An 11059-nucleotide genomic window follows, 5' to 3' on the forward strand; every position below is an offset into this window, starting at 1 on the left:
TGTCTTTTTGTGGGAATCAATAATTATTAAATTTGAATATTGATTATAATTCAGAATTTGTTAGGTAGGTATAATTTGTTGTAATCAACAAGGAATTATGTGGAAAAAAGGGGATGGTTGGTACATAGTGAGTTGCAACTTGACGTTTATAACATTGTGTATTTGTGTTAGGTAAGAAATTGGAGAGTTTGGGTTATTTTAATAGTGTTTTTAATTGTACAAAAACTTTGTTCTCTACTCTCTAGTCTTGTTGTTTCCTTATATCCAGGATCGATGCTATCTACCACTGTTTTCAACTATTGTCCTTAAAATGTAGTAAAAAACTAGGAAGTGACTCAAATGTCAAATCCTTTTATCGGGTGTTTTGTTTCAGCCACATGGGTACTCCGATTAAGATACATAGAATGAATTCTAAATAGATATACCATTTTTTTTTGGTTTTAATAATGATACTTCTATGAGAAGATAAGGAGCTGGAATTTTTACATTATTTTAATGGTTATAGTAGTATTTCACTAAAAGTTTAGAAAAACAAGGAAATTTTTTTTACTATTTTTTGATATATTTCTGAATAAAAGTTTAGAAAAACGGTGAGTTATGTTTTTTTTTTTTAAATAAAAAAATATTAAATAGAACCTAATCATACAAATTTTATCTTTTTTTTTTCTTTTGAAAAAATAATATGATATATTGATATTTAAAGATAATAGTTTGTACTTGTACAACGAATTTAATGAGAAAGTGAGAAGATAACGTATTACATAGCGTGGTTCATCGTACTATAAGGGGCCTTATTTAACAAACCCATATAATTGTAGGGGCCAAATTGTAAACTTTAACTATTAAAGTATTTAGACATTTAAATCTTCTTTATTGTGTGTTCTCAACTCAAATGCAGATCTGACATGAATCGTATATTTTTGTAATAAATTTTTAGATAGAAAAAATTTATTTATCCAATTCACTTTTTATCTGCCTATTAAATGATATTCAAAATATTTAACTAATATTAAAATATAACAGTTGAAACCTAAGTAGATATAAAAACTTGTATAGAATTTGATTCCTATAAAACAAAGAAAACATCGAAATAAAAGGCTATATAGTTAATTTTACAACATTGTCCGTTTCATATAAAGAGAAAACCAAGATATTAAAGCCTCCGAGAAAAATAAAAAACTCTCAACAAAATTTATACATTCCCCCCTACCATTTTAATTTTAACTAGTTTAGACTTTAGATCGCATTTTTTCTATAACAATAATAGTTTTGGTTGGAATTTAAATTACGTTTAGACTCCTTGCTTTTCGTTAACAAGTCACTAAGGCCCTTCCAAATCGAACGCCGTTTCTTGGAGTTGGAGGGTGTGCTCACGTGATTAGCACCTATCTTGCTACTTCTCTTCACCACCACCCCACGGTGCTCCGGCGGGCTGTAAGTACGGATCAAGGGCCACTTGATCCCATCGAAAAATGGGTGGCGTTTAATGTCCGTGGCACCGCTAGCGCAACCTAGTCGCCTCCTTGGATCCTTCACCAACAACTTCTCTATCAAGTCCTTGGCCTCCGCCATTCCCGGTGGAGCTTGAGCTAGTGCAGTTTCCTTTTCTTCCCCAAACGTCACTCCCCTGCTCGATGCTATATTGCGCAGGGTGGACTCTTTGCTTCCTCCTCGGAACGGCGTCCTTCCGTACAATAACTCGTACACCAGCACACCAAATGCCCACCAATCAACGCCGTTGCCGTGGCCGCTGCCGTTGACCAATTCCGGCGCCAAGTACTCGTGAGTCCCAACGCATGATTTTGAGAAAGCCGTCGTCGGCTCTGCTACAAACTCTGTCACCATTTCTTCTTCATCACGTCTACGAATGTTGCCGCCGTAACATGAGCCGCCACGACTCCGGCTTGTCGTCGTCCCTTGGATCCTGTTATCCAGTTTTGGTATGACGTCGGAATTGAAACACAAATCAAAATCTGACAACATAATGTGACCATCTTCCCGGATCAAAATGTTCTCCGGCTTCAAATCCCGGTAGACTATCCCAAGAGAGTGGAGGTATTCAAGAGCCACTAAAACCTCCGCAGCGAAGAACCTAACAGAATCGATTGGTAGCCGGTAATTAGGTTGCTTCCGAAGCAAGGAATGAAGATCACCGTTGGGACAGAAATCGATGAGGAAGCACGTGTAGTGAGACACTTCCAGATGAGCGTACAGCGTCGGGAGAAAAGGGTGGTCAAGGGATGAAAGAATCCGAGCCTCGGTCTGGACATGAGAGAGCTTCTTGGAGGTGAGTAAGTTGTTATCAACAACTTTAATGGCGAAGTTAGCGTGTTCATAGTCTCGGAGGCGACAGAGGAAGACCCGGCCAAGATTCCCCGATCCCACAAGGCGTACAAGCTTAAGGTGACTGAGATGGAGAATCCCATCAGAGGAAAGGTTGGTGGCAGCTTTAATGGCGGACCAGTTAGCATCTGATTTCCGGTGAGGACGAGAATGGAGGTTAGGTACAGCAGTGGAAGAAGTGGAGGCGGAGGCGGAGGAGAGACGAGTGGATTCGTTAAAGCTTAGACATAAGCTGGAACGAGCAAGACTGGAGCGTGCACTGGAGGAGGCAAGGGTGGTTGTAGTGGTGGTGGTGTTGCAGCTGGTGAAGCTGAAGTCGAGATCGGAGTCTTGACGGGAGATGGTGTGATGATCGTCTTCCATTGCTGTTTGTTGTGATTGTGGTGTATAGGGATGGTGAGGATGGTCTTATAAGTTATAACAGAGGGGAAGTGGGACATGTGTAATTTAATCGCCTTAACGTGTCGGTTGACCAAGTGGAGAGAGAGAGAGAGAGATTTGATTCACCATATTTAAGAAAGTGGTTTACTAGTAAAAAAATGAAAGTTGGGGGGCATAATTTTAAAAGAAGAGTAACTACCATTCACATTGGAATCGACATTGAGGGACTTCAGTTGGATTTTAACTACAAGTCAAATGTTTAAACTATTAAAGAAATTTTAATATTTTAAGGTACTTTCCAATTTATGATTCATAATGCCGAAAATAAAATTGTGACGTACACATTTTCAATAACAATTTGAGTATTTAACTATTTATTTTCTACTAGGTTAAAATAAATCTGTAGAAACCATAAACAAAAATGAAAAACATTATTTATAATTTAAGCTGATAATAAAAAATCAAATATTTATAAACCAGTCCAACTACAATGATTTAAAACATGAAATTTAATATATTTATAATTGGAGCCTAATTTTAAATTATTTCTATGAATATGTCAAAACCATAAATTATATGGGAAAAACGTTTATAAAAATTAACTCATCCAAGTACAACCGGTAGAAAATAATATATATATATATATATATATATATATATATATATATATATATATAAACTTAGATTATTGTATACTAATTAATTATTGTGTGAATGTAGGAATGAATGTAGACCAGTGGTTTTAGTTATTTTAAGTAATGATTTACATATCTTTAAATTAGGAGACACATGTTTAAATTCGGAAATACATGTTTAATTAATGAAAATTTTGAATTTTAAGGGATATTGATTCTTTTAATTTTGAATTCTGATTTTTTTTAATTAATTCATTTTTAATTCTAACATTATTTTTAATTTTACTTGATTTTATTCTTTTAGAATGCAATTCTGTTAGAACGATATTCAATGAAAATGCTAAAATATATTCTGATAGAGTAAACATTTTGATTGAAGTAACTTCTTGTAGAAAAACAACATTCTTGAACATTCAGTTTAAATATAACATGATCTTTATATATTCAAACATTGTACTGCAAATATAGATTTATACATATTCTTACAAAATAATAGCCTAAATAACATCCTTAAATATACAATTATTGAACAAATATATTTGATTACTATAATTAATTAATAGATAACATTAAAATTTACCTTATTTAATTAATTCTAAAACTATCTTGCCTAAATTAAAGGGATTAATTAAATATTTATTAATTACTAAAATTAATTAATAGATAACATTAAAAATTACCTTATTTAGGTTTTGAAATGATTGGCTCACATTCATTCCTACATCCACATAATAATTAGTTAGAATATTTGAACCTACATATATATATATATATATATATATATATATATATATATATATATATATATATGTGTGTGTGTGTGTGTGTGTGTGTGTGTCATATGTAACAATTAAGTATCATCCGTTAAAAAAGCTTTTAATTATAGTGGTTAGTTAGTTGAAAGTTGAAGAGTTGTATAAGTTGTGGTTTAAGATATAAGCTAAAGAAACTTTTAAGTGGTGTTTAATTAGTTCATAATTAAAAGTCATTTGAAAATTCATTGAAGTTTTAAATGAATGTGGTTGAAAGAAAAATGCCTCTATTATAATCGATATAAATAGATATAGATACATATAGATATGCTTGTTGATAAACTTTAAGAACATTAAGAAATCTATTCATTTAGACTTTTATACTTTCATTCCAATTCATGACTATATAACCATGTAATCTTTGTCCAATACATGTTATTTCTTATAAGTAACATGTTTAACCAACTTGTATCACAATTATATAACATCAATTTAACCATATAGTTAAACCTTCCTAATTAGGGTTCATGAATGCTTCTATAATTCTCAAATTAAAACCATACAAATAGGGATAGCTGCTTCTTACATTGATTTATTGGATTGGATGATAAGAACCGTTTGTTTGCTTTTTATTCTTCTTGAAAATCTGTGTTATATAGTAGGTTCACCAAGAACACACACACAAGAGCTCTAGAGAGTTTTGGAGGGGGAAATTGAGTAAACTGAAAGGATATGGGCTTAAAACCCTAGGGACAACTAGTCAAAGAGATGCATACAATATATCCCCGTGTAGCTAATTAAAATACGCACCATATACATAAATTTCAAGCCTTGGGACCCACTCACATCGCCATACGTACCAGTGCAAGGTGAGGGCATCCTTACCTACTGGTTGAATCAACTACGTAACTCATTGTGTTAGATTTTTCATCTTTTTTAATCAATTTTGGACTCCATAATTTTCTTATATGAACTCCGATTGATCCAACTATTTTTACCTCGCGTTCTTTGTAGCAAGTGTAACGTCCCAAAAACTCATGGAATTTTTTTTAAATAACTAAACCATCCATTCCAAGTCATAGAAAGTTCATCATAGTATCAAAAGTAGTTTCTAAACAAACATCAAAGTATCATAAAACAAAAGAAAAAATGTCATTTTAGCGCAATAAACTATCGTGTTTTGTCTGATTTGGTCATTTTTTTTGCAAAATAGGTCAGTAAAGTTATATTTTACCTGTTTAATAGGGGGTCAGCCCCAATACTTACCGGTTTGTAGGTTACCATGCTTATTTGGCCTAGTGACATGGAGACAATAGGGCCACATCATTACCACTTAAGCGTTTGGATTTAAAAATTAAAAATTAAAAATGCTATATCCATTTACTCTTGTTGACATCTGATTCCTCCACTGTATGGAGACAACCCCTCTTCTTCCCTCTATGTAACAACTAATAAGATCTGATGATAACTCGTCACTTTTATCTCCGGTAACCTCCAACAACCACCATCACTTACCACCAACCCAAAGAAAATGATACCAAAATCAAAAATGAAACTTCAAATACGTCATCAAAATAAAAACTAATCAAAATCAAATCCACCTCATCCCTTTCATGTCCAACAACCACCGCCTGTAACCTCCTCCGACAACCACCATCAGTTACCACCAAACCAAGGCAAATGAAAATTAAAACTAGATATGATAACAATCAAAATCAAACCTAATGAAATCAAAATCAAATGTGATGAAATCAAAACCAAACCTATTGGAAATAGAAAAACAATACAGTATAGGAATCGACTATGTCCTACTGATGTATGAACCAAAACTAAATCAAACGATCGATGAAAATCAAAATCCAATACTGAAACTATAACATATTTTTGTAAATCAAACGATTTTTACTTATATGCCGATGGTGGTGGTGGATCTGACTCATGAGGTTCTTGAAATGACTTTCGAATAGAGTGTCAAAAAATCAAAGGGAGGATCTGATACACAAAATCAGAGGGATGATCTGATTCATAGGAATTCTAATATGATTGCCACGGTTGGGGTGGCTATGATTCACGTCAATCATCTAGGATAGAGGTCGTGATTGTTGATATGCCAATTGTGGATGATTGTCGGCTTTAATGGTGTGTATCACCAAAACCGGTCATCGGCGGTAATGTAATAGTAAGAGGGTGGGTGGGACAAGAACGAAGAAGCAGACGGTCACCAGAAATAGCCAAGGCGGCGACATCATGTCCATGGAAGGTGACATCTTCTCAACGGAAAAAGCTAAGGAAACGCCAACAATTTCTCTTCTTCAGGAAAGCGAATATCAGCGACGGTCCGTTGATGGTGGTTGGCGGTCCGACTATGATGGTCAGCACTCGTCGGGTGATGTTGGGTGGCAACTGTAGCTCTGCGATTTAAGGTTAACAGGTTCATATGGGTTGAGGATAATGGGAGTAATGGGGGAATTGATTTCGATGAGTTCTAACTTTTATCAGTATTTATTTTAATTTTTTAATTAAAAAAATAATAAAAAAATAAGTAGCATGTGGATTTTGCAAAATATATATTATAATTATTAAATGCCAAGTCACCAGGTGTATACCGACTGACCGCTTCAAATGTGATGTAATTGATATTGAAAATGTAATTTTAATGACTTATTGCGCAAAAAAAAAAAAAAACAACGATGACCAAATCAGACAAAATACGATAGTTTATTGTGTTATGGTGACATTTTCCCTAAAACAAAAGTGCGGAATCTCAAGTGGATGCGATGCAATCATGTCGGACCCTTCCATTTGCTACAAAAAGTACCAACGCTTGAACTTAAAACCGTAAGCACAAAGCTTAGTGAGTTTCCCAAAATACCACATACAACCATACATAAAGTAACGGGTCTATTTCAACCCCAAGTGAAAGCTATGGGCCGAATCACAGTCTTACAACCATTTCCTACCACGGGTCAGATCCTGGTCTTTCATATAATTGTCAAGGGCCAAATCCTGATATTCCATAAAACTTCTAGGGGTCAAATCCAAGTCTTTCATATAGTTTCCAGGGGCCAAAAATCATGGTCTTTCATACAATCCATGCAAGAGTCACAGAGACAACTAGCATCCCAAGTCCTATATTGTATATTGAGAAGACTCACCTCTCAGTTAAAGTAGACTACACCACGACTCGTAAGATTGCAAGGTCGATGCTACACACCACCTAGGGAAATACAAAAGGCCAAACCTTAGTATGTTATCTAAAACTAACAAATTGACCAAAAATCAACTTGATCAAAAAGTCAACGGTCAAAGTTAAAGGTCAGCCACCACGCCGTGGCCAACCACTAACCGCGCCATAGCAGCCACACGACAAACAGACATGGATTGTAACAGCCCAAAAATCAGGATAAAATTTTTCATTTTTAAATAAGAAATACAATCATTATATTGTTCCAAAACCCATTACATAATAACAATGTCAAATCATCAGAGTAATAATAATAGTAAGTGCGGAAATGGTGAGGGAAGAATGTTGTGTCATGACGTCGGGCCCTTCCCCTTAGTACCGGAAGTACCTGAAAACATAAATACAAACTGTAAGCAAAATCTTAGTGAGTTTTCCCAAAGTACAACATACCAAACATAAATAAGCTAGTGCTATGGGCCAAACCATAGTCTTACAAACGATTTCCTGCCGAGGGCCAAATCCCGGTCTTTCATACAGTTGTCAGGGGCCAGATCCTGGTCTTTCATACATTTGCTAGGGGCCAGATCCTGGTCTTTCATACAAATGCCAGGGGCCAGATCCTGGTCTTTCATACAAATGCCAGGGGCCATATCCTGGTCTTTCATACAGTTGTCAGGGTCCGAATCCCGGTCTTTCATATACATATCTCAAATATAGCTAACACCCTATATCACAAATAATAGGCCAGCCTTGGTGCCTTCGACCCATTGATACAGTGAGAAAACTCACCTCACAGGCAGACGGAAAACTGAACTGACACGCTGCTCTGAAACTCACACTGCTGATCACCTTTACAATTAAAAACCACCAAAACTCAGACTACCATTCAAAATACCTAAAATGCCCCTAGGTCAAACCCTATTCAAAACCAGGTCAAAGTCAACCGGGTTGGCTCAGTCAATATGCATGGCTCACCTCGCAGTTGACCGAAGGACGGGGCGCTGACCTCGTACGCTCAACGTACCCTTCGGTACGCCCTCTGTACGAGGCTACTTGCCAACTTCTTAACCAATTGCTTAATCCCTTAAGCACTCACGTCCAAACTTCAGATCTAGGTCACATAAGATGTACTAAGCCATAAAGTTTCCAACTTTATGGCCTAACATGGCTATTAAGTCCTTAAAACTAAAAATCCTAGCCTATTAACCCATTATGACCATCTAGCACTTGCATGAGGGAAAACTAGTGACCAAGAACCCAACTTTATGACTTAACACCCCTAAAAACTTCTGAAAGGACAACACAAATACCTTGGAGTACCTCCTACTCACAAAGGCTAAGTTTGGGACCAAAAAGGAAACAACTTGAGCAAAACTAGATCCAATAGATTCAATCATCAAGTTTGTAACTTTTTACCTCCACAGGGTAGACAAGGGGAACTAAATGATGGATCCAAAGCCTTGAGTGCAACACCACCACTTCAATGTTCTTCCTTCTACTCCAAGAGCTCCAAAAATGCACCAAAATGGCCCCAACAAGCTTCATAAGCACAAACACACTTAGGATTTTTGAGATAAGGAGAGAGTCTGAAGTTAAAAACGTGCTTGAGGCCATAAGTGAGCTTAAATAGGGTACAAACCCTAAAACTTAGGGTTTGCACTCCGACTGCGTACGTCATGCGTACCTGCATACGCTCAATGTTCTAATGCGCTCCGGAGTATGCCTTGCGTACGAGGGTTTATGCCCCGCGTACTCCAAAGGTCTTTAAAATTGCAGAATTTCCATCAGGGACTAAACTTGTAAAATAAATATAACTCAAGGGTGAAAATCGGATACCTGAAATCTAGGTGTTACAACTCTCCCCCACTTGAACTAGACTTCGCCCTCGAAGTCTGTTGCCGCGAATAAATCCGGGTAGTGCTCTCACATTTCCGCCTCCGGCTCTTACGTCCATTCGGAACCCTTCCGATGCTGCCACTGGACCTTGACCAATGACACTTCCTTGTTGCGTAGAGCCTTCTCCTTTCGATCTAAAATTGCCACCGGTTTCTACACATAGTTCAAGCGCTCCTCGACCTGAATATCAAGCGACATCACTATTGAATCATCGGCTACACACTTCCACAATTGAGACACGTGGAAAGTGTTATTGATCTGACTGAGCTCATCGGGAAGATCCAGCGGTATGCAACCCTGCCCACACAGTTAGTATTCCTGAAAGGACCAATAAATCGAGGCCTCAGCTTGCCCCGCTTCCGAAACCGGATAACACATTTCCAAGGTGACACCTTCAGCATCATTAAGCCTCCCACCTGAAACTAAAGGTCTGAACGGTGTCGGTCAACATAACTCTTCTGTCGACTCTGCGAGACCCGCAACCTGTCGAGCACCTACTTAATCGAATATATGATCTTAAGCACCAGCTCAGTGCTTCCCATGACCTGATGACCAATCTCGCCCCGACAAACCGGGGTTCTGCACCTCCTCCCATACAACGTCTCAAATGGTGGTCAGTCAATACTAGCATGATAACTATTGTTGTAAGATAACTCGTCGAGTGGAAGGTAAGTATCCCAACTCCCTCCAAAATACAACACACAACCCCGAAGCATGTCCTCGAGCGTCTGGATCGTCCGCTTGCTCTGACCATCGGTATGAGGGTGGTATGATGTACTAAAATGCAACTGAGTACCCAACTCCTCATGAAACTTCCTCCAAAACCTGGAGGTGAAACGGACATCCTGGTCTAAGACTACTAAAACTGGCACCCCGTGCCGATCCACCACCTCCCGGACATAAACATCAGCTAGCTTCTCTGCGGATATGCACTCTGCAATCGGAATGAAATGTGAACTCTTGGTCAATATGTCCACGATGACCCAGATAGAATCAACACCACACGCCATCCTAGGAAATTTTGTGATGAAGTCCATAGTGATCTCCTCCCACTTCCACTTGGGAATAGGTAACGACTGCACCTTGCCGTCGGGTCTCTGCTGTTCGGCCTTAACTTTCCTGCAAGTCAGGCACCACTCAAAAAACCAAGCTACCTCCCTCTTCATGCAGGGCCACCAGTAACTCAACCTCAAATCTCGGTACATCTTCATGGCCCCCCGATGTATAGAAAACTTTGATTTATGCGCCTCCTCCAAAATCGTCTGTCTCACCCCACCTGATGTCGGAACCCAAACCCTACCACACTACGTCAACAACCCCCGAATGTCTCTAACAAATAAATGAATTTTTCCTCTAATCTGCTCGATCTTCCAATTTTCCTTTTTCAATCCTTCCACCTGAGCCTTCTTGGTCAAATCCATCATAGGCGAAGTGACAGTCATCCTCAAACAAATATATCGGATAAATGAGCTTGCCGCCTAGCGGATCAAAGCATCAACCACCATATTGGCTTTCCCAGGGTGGTACAAGATCTCACAATTATAATCTTTCAGTACATCCAACCACCTCCGCTGCCGCATATTCACATTCGGCTGATCCATCAAATACTTCAAACTCTTGTGGTCGGTGTAGATAGTACACCGAACCCCATACAGATAATGCCTCCATATCTTGAGGGCAAACACCAAAGCCCCCAATTCCAAATCATGCATGGGGTAATTCACCTCATGAGGCTTCAGCTGCCTCGAAGCGTAAGCAATCACGTGAACCCTCTACAAAAGAACAACTCCCAAACCCGAAATAGAGGCGTTGCAGAAAACCACAAAATCCTCCAAACCCTCGGGTAGTGCGAGAATTGGGACCTCACA

At 38.0% G+C, this 11059-nt stretch overlaps 1 pseudogene; it reads right to left on the reverse strand.

Moving 5' to 3' along the window:
- Positions 1 to 1106: 1106 nt before the first annotated feature.
- On the reverse strand, positions 1107 to 2770 carry LOC145116771 (serine/threonine-protein kinase WAG1 pseudogene; annotated as a pseudogene).
- Positions 2771 to 11059: the final 8289 nt, after the last annotated feature.

This window comes from Lactuca virosa, chromosome 5, assembly GCF_052849685.1.
Source record: "Lactuca virosa cultivar CGN04683 chromosome 5, Lactuca_virosa_CGN04683_v6, whole genome shotgun sequence".
NCBI classification, from domain to species: Eukaryota; Viridiplantae; Streptophyta; class Magnoliopsida; order Asterales; family Asteraceae; genus Lactuca; species Lactuca virosa.